Source organism: Petaurus breviceps, unplaced genomic scaffold, assembly GCF_028583685.1.
Source record: "Petaurus breviceps papuanus isolate PSGF00001 unplaced genomic scaffold, PetGlider_PUasm1.0 83644, whole genome shotgun sequence".
Lineage (NCBI taxonomy): Eukaryota > Metazoa > Chordata > Mammalia > Diprotodontia > Petauridae > Petaurus > Petaurus breviceps.
The window spans coordinates 10,020-15,545 of record NW_027186628.1 but is presented as its reverse complement, the minus strand read 5'-3'; the positions used below and the strand labels follow the sequence as shown (position 1 = coordinate 15,545).

The window sequence follows — 5,526 nt, the reverse complement described above, 5'->3', positions numbered from 1 at the left end:
CCCCCTCCTCATTCGTACCCTAAGGGGCCTCTTCTCTTCCCCCACCCCCTTCCCTGCGCGTGTGCAGTGGAACTGCTTCTCTTCCACCACCCCCCACTCATTTGGGGGCTGAGGGGCTTCTTTGCCCCCTACCCCTGCTGCTGGTGCCCTTAGGGGGCCTCACACACCCTTCTCATTTGTGAACTGAGGGGTCTTTTCTCGTCCCCCTCTACTTGTGGACTAAAAGTCCTCTTTCGCTCTCCCCCCGCCCCCCGCGCACCCCTCCTCTCAGGTGGAATGAAAAGCCTCTCTTCCTCCTCCCCTCCCCCCATCCCCCTAGTGAAATTAGGGGCCTTTCCTCCTACGCCCCCTGAATACGCACCTCTCCTCCCTGGTGGGCTGAGGGACCTCTTCACTCAATGGACAGCTGGGGAACCTTGAGACCGTGCGGTCACCTGCAAATTTCCTCAGTGTAGGAACTCTGTCCACCAAGTGCACTCACTTTTTTAGATGGTTTGCCAGAGTCTCGGAGTGGTTAAGGGTTTTTGCCCAAGGTCACCCAGCTACTAAATATCAGAGATAGCCTTTGAACTCGGGCCTGCCAGACTCCACAAGGCCAACACTAAGCCATACAGCATCTCTGAAATACACCTAATTAGAAATACAATAACCATGTCATCCTGTTTATGGAGACTTTTAGAATCACAACTCTGATCACCAGGGTCTAGGGGGAAAGGGACAGACTCACAGATGTCAAGGGACCAGCACCATGCGATACTGGTCTGTTCCTCCAGTCTCAGATAGCCCTGGCCCCTGCTACAACCAAACTGGAAAGCCTGAAAGAAGCACAGTCATTAATTCTGTCCTAGGAGTTTCAGGACATGGCCTGGGGCTCAGGTTCTGCTGACCTAGGACTACTGACTGACCTTGAGCCAGTGGTTTCACCTTCATTCTAGAATGAAGATGTACAAGGAGACGCCAAGTTCCAATATTAACACCTTCCTCTATTGGTTCTGTGTCAATGACTTCTTTTCCACAAATATCTCTTGTCCTTTTTGCCTTTTCTGTCTCTTTGGGCTCCTTCCTTCCTCCTACCTAATGCTAATAAAACTCCCCCCTCCCCCAATGCATCACCACCCCCTCCACAAGCCCCAAACAGCAACTGATCCTCTTTCTTTGTTTCTCTGTTACTTCCCAGCTCCTAAGCCTCTGGAGGCAGAATGCTCCTTGCATTGGGTTTCTACTTAGGGAAGGTTTACTAACTCCTCCTTATGGAAATTTTTTCAAAAACTATGGGAGCTTTTAAAAAATTGTTATTGACAAAAATAAGAGGAACCACAACTGCATTTGTTTTGCAGTAACATTCCACGTTAGTCCATGGACATCTTTTAGGAAATCATTTCCATCCTGGGGCAATTATTTGTTTAAAAATGCTCTGCCTAATGGTAGACAACATTTACAATTTAATTGTATTCCACCAAGACAGGAAATGAGGAAATTCAGAGAAGACTAAGAATTGCCTGACTTGTAAAATGTTAGTCGAGAAATCTAAGGCCAATGTTGAAGTAGACATAAGGAAAGTAATCTTGGTTATTGAGTTGTAATCCAGGGATATCCAGACATATCCATTATACTGGCTGCCACTTCATCCAGGTGCTTGAAAGTTGAATTGAGAATCTCTCTCAGACGTTTGGGGGACTTCTTCTGGGGCTGTAATGATACTGCCTTAAAATTCACCAGTAGGCCATACCTTAACACAGATTCAACAAACACTCTCAAGGCCTTTATGTGAATCCAGACAACAAATACTTCACCAAAGTTCACCTTGAGCCAACACAGAAATGGACTCTTCCAGTTGCCCTCAATCTCAATCTCTTAAGACTTTCTCTGTTTTGTCTGATGCTTCAAGGGATGCCCCAATCTGATAGCCTTCACAATGTGATCTAGGAAGGAAAAGGATCGCTTTCTTTGAGCTCTTCGGGAACAATCTTGTTTCTCTGCTGAAAGCAACTTGGTCAGCTGTTCCCTTTCACTTTGAATTTCTTTTTCATCATAAAAAAAAGTCTCGAACCGTGAACTTGTTGGCTGTGGCTTTGGCTTTGAAATCATTGATCACTTTACGGAAAATCGTGACGGTAAAGAGGCCACCCTCATTGTCTTCAAAAATGAGTTTGGTTGATCGAGGGACCACCATGTCTGAGAGGGATTCGTAAGTTTTCTGCCACAGAGAATAACTTCCCTTTGGAACAACGACCAGGAGGGTAATGAGATATTCAGAATCCAACACAAAATCCTCTTTGTTCACAATATCCGACAATGTCCGAGTTAAGAGGCCCCCCAACAATTTCTTTTCCATGTTCTCCAGATTTTCTTTCAGTTGATTGTAGGCTGTGATTCTGGTTCTCAGGTCAGTCTCCATTTGAGCCAGTTGCTTCCCTAATGTATCTGCTACAACCCCCAGCGGCTGCTTGGAGGGATATTTGGCCAAATCCCATTTAAAGTGGGTCACAAAGGAAGCTAAAGTGACCCCATCGGCCAGGAGGTACTGCTGGACTTCACCTTTCTTGGCTTCCGTCAGTTCTAGAACACTCTGAGTCATTCTCTTCACAAGCCTTTCGGCAAAGGAATCAAGTTTCCCCAACTCATCTGAGAGGCTAACAAGAGAATCTAAGGTCCCCACCTTGAAATCAGGAATAATGAAGTTGGAATTTCGGGACAGGTTGGACTTGGAGGTGAAATTGTTCATCCGCTCCAGGATCTGCAAATTTTCCCGGTCTCCAGGGACAGAAATTAACCAAAACTCCGACGACATGTTTCAAATCTTTCGTTCATCCAGATGACTGGTACTCAGCGAAGGAGCTTCGAATGCCAGGATTCTCTCTCGGGAAGGACTGCAGGGAGCGAGTAGAGGCAGTTTCGAAACACTCTAATGCTGGGCTTCCTTCGATTGGGCAGCCCTGAGGTGGGATTGGGAAATGACCGCTGTCCTTTGGTCCCTTCGGAGCCACTCCACCGTCCTCTAGGGGGGCTGAATAGAGAGTTCCGGACTCCTGTTGGGCTCAGCTAAACCTACAGAACCCCTCTGTCCTGAAAAGCAAGTCTTTTGGTTGGTCTGGCCCCCAGGAAGCTGCCACGCCCTTGCCACGCCCCATCCTGCCTTTATTTCCTAAGCACCATACGTGGTGGGCAGGTTGCCTGCTGTTCTCTGCCTCTGGGAGGCTTTTAAGCGGCTGAATTCTAGGTAAAAGAGGCACCCACCGAGACTCCTTCTACTGTTCTTCCCCATCCCTGGTCACCTTTAAGGCTTATATAAAGAGGCACCCGAAGCCTTTCCAGATGGTCCTCGCCAATAATAGGGGACAAGGTGTCAAATGACGGCAAATGAGCTTCCCGTGGCAGAAAAGAAAGCTGCCTGAGGGCAGGAGCAGTTTTTAGTTTGGTTGCCTTGGAAGGTGCTTTACACTTAGAAGGTGCTTACTAAATGATATTTACATGAAACTGAATGGTCATCTTTCTCAGGACTCTGAGGAAATCCCACACCCTAAGAGTATAACAGTTTGAAGTTGGCCAACAGATTCCCCCTCCCCAGAAAGTTCTGCTTTTGGCTTGCTTTCAGTTTACCTGACTCTTCATTGGGCTCATACTTTGACCTCAGCTTCTCCCTGGATCCATTGCCCATACCTACACTAACTTCACTCAGCTGTACTTGTACTTCCTGTACTTCCTCTGGTGGGCTTTTTGGAAGCTGGTAGCATGGCTGACTGGGCCAGACCCTCCACTTTGTGGTGTCTCTGCGGCCCAACTTCTGTCTCCACTGCTCCTTCCCCAGGCCATGCTTCTCCTTTCTGCCCTAGGACTAGCTGTTCTGCACCCTGCCTAGGCCATAACAACAGGCATGCATGGGAGCCCATGGATGCTTGTAGGGCCCCACTGGGGAAGAGTCATGTTAGGAGAGATATAGGACCATAATGAGCAGGAATGGAAAAATGAAATGGGGTAGGGGGTTTGGGGATCTGGGAGCCTGTGAAGTGAAAGAGTAGGGATGCCAGAGGGGATGGGATAGAATGGGATTGCCTTGGTACCCTCATCCCGTGAGACAGGGTCAAAGGAGGAGATTGGGGCAGAAGGAACCTGAGTGTTGAAATGAGGAAGTGAGGAAATGAGGTGAAGGGGAGAAGAGGGAGCTCACAGTGAACAGGAAAGAGAGTTGATGACAGATGTACAGAAAGATCACCTAGCGGCAGTGATGCGTGACAGAAATTTATAGTGGACCCAGTTGGAGCAGTTCCGTTATTTGTGGAAGGGACCCAAAGGTGAGGAGGACAGGGTAGAGCTGAATTGCTAAGAGGAGGAAACTGGGAAGAAGGTGGTAGTGAGAGGGAGGGAAGAAGGGGAAAATGGCAGACAAACTGTGAGGGAGGGGAGGGCAGGAGAAGCAAATGGATGAGGAAGATGAAAAGGAAAGAGGGAAGAGAGAGAGGGGTACAAGTGGGAGCTGCTGGGCCAGTGGACAGAAACTGCTGACCTGGGATCCATGACCTTTGTTTTGAGTAGTTTGATAACGGGATTGCAATAGAAATGGTTTTCTTGGTAATCTTGGGATCTGAGGTCTGCATTTCAGAGCATTCTTCTGAGATGGAGTTCATGGGCTTCACCAGTCTGTTCAAGGGATCCAGGACACAAAAGCAGGTGAGCAGAGTGAAGAGGAGGCTGGGAAGGAGACAGCAGCAGCACTGCTCAAGGGAGAAAGGCCCAAGAAAGAAAGAAGGGATGGAGGCTGGGAGAACAAGAAGGGAAGAAAGGCTTGGGGGAGGAGAGACAGAGAGAAAGGACTGGGGGCACAGGGTGGAAAGAACGCGACAGGAAGGGAAGCTGACTGGAGAACAGAGACAGGAGAGGAAGGGAAAGAGGGAGATGAGACAGGCAGGTACAAAGAGGGCCAGGGGGGCAGCTAGGTGGCGAAGTGAATAGTACACGCCCTGGAGTTAGGAGGACCTGAGTTCAAATCTGGCCTCAGACACTTAACACGTACTAGCCGTGTGACCTTAGGCAAGTCACATAACCCCTATTGCCCCCTCCAAAAAAAAAAAACAAGCAAAAAATAAAATAAAATAAAAAAACAAAGAGGGCCAGGATGGGAGAGTACATGCAGTGGGGAGCAAGAAGGAGCTAAGGAGAATGGCAGGAAGGACATGGGAGGGGAGAAGAGGAGTCAGAAGGTGGGGGATGCAGCAGGAAGGAAATGGGAGGGGGGATGCGGCAGGAGGGAGATGGGAGGGGTGGGTACCAGAAACAGAGATCAGAAGGGGAGGGCACAGGAGCTTGATGGGAGGAGGAAAAAAGGAGGCAGAGGGGAGGGGGGAGGCAGCAGGAAGGAAATGGGAGGGGGAATGACAGGGGGTATGTGGCTAGAGGGGGATAGGAAGGGGGATGCGCAGGAGGAAGATGGGAGGAGTAGGTACCAGGAGCACAGAGATCAGAAGGGGAGGGCACAGGAGCTGGATGGGAGGAGGAGAAAAGGAGGCAGAGGGGAGGGGGGAGGCAGCA

At 49.3% G+C, this 5,526-nt stretch overlaps 1 pseudogene; it reads right to left on the bottom strand.

The window, feature by feature from the left end:
• Positions 1–1,514: 1,514 nt before the first annotated feature.
• On the bottom strand, positions 1,515–2,791 carry LOC138176174 (V-type proton ATPase subunit C 2 pseudogene; annotated as a pseudogene).
• Between the last annotated feature and the right edge of the window lie 2,735 nt (positions 2,792–5,526).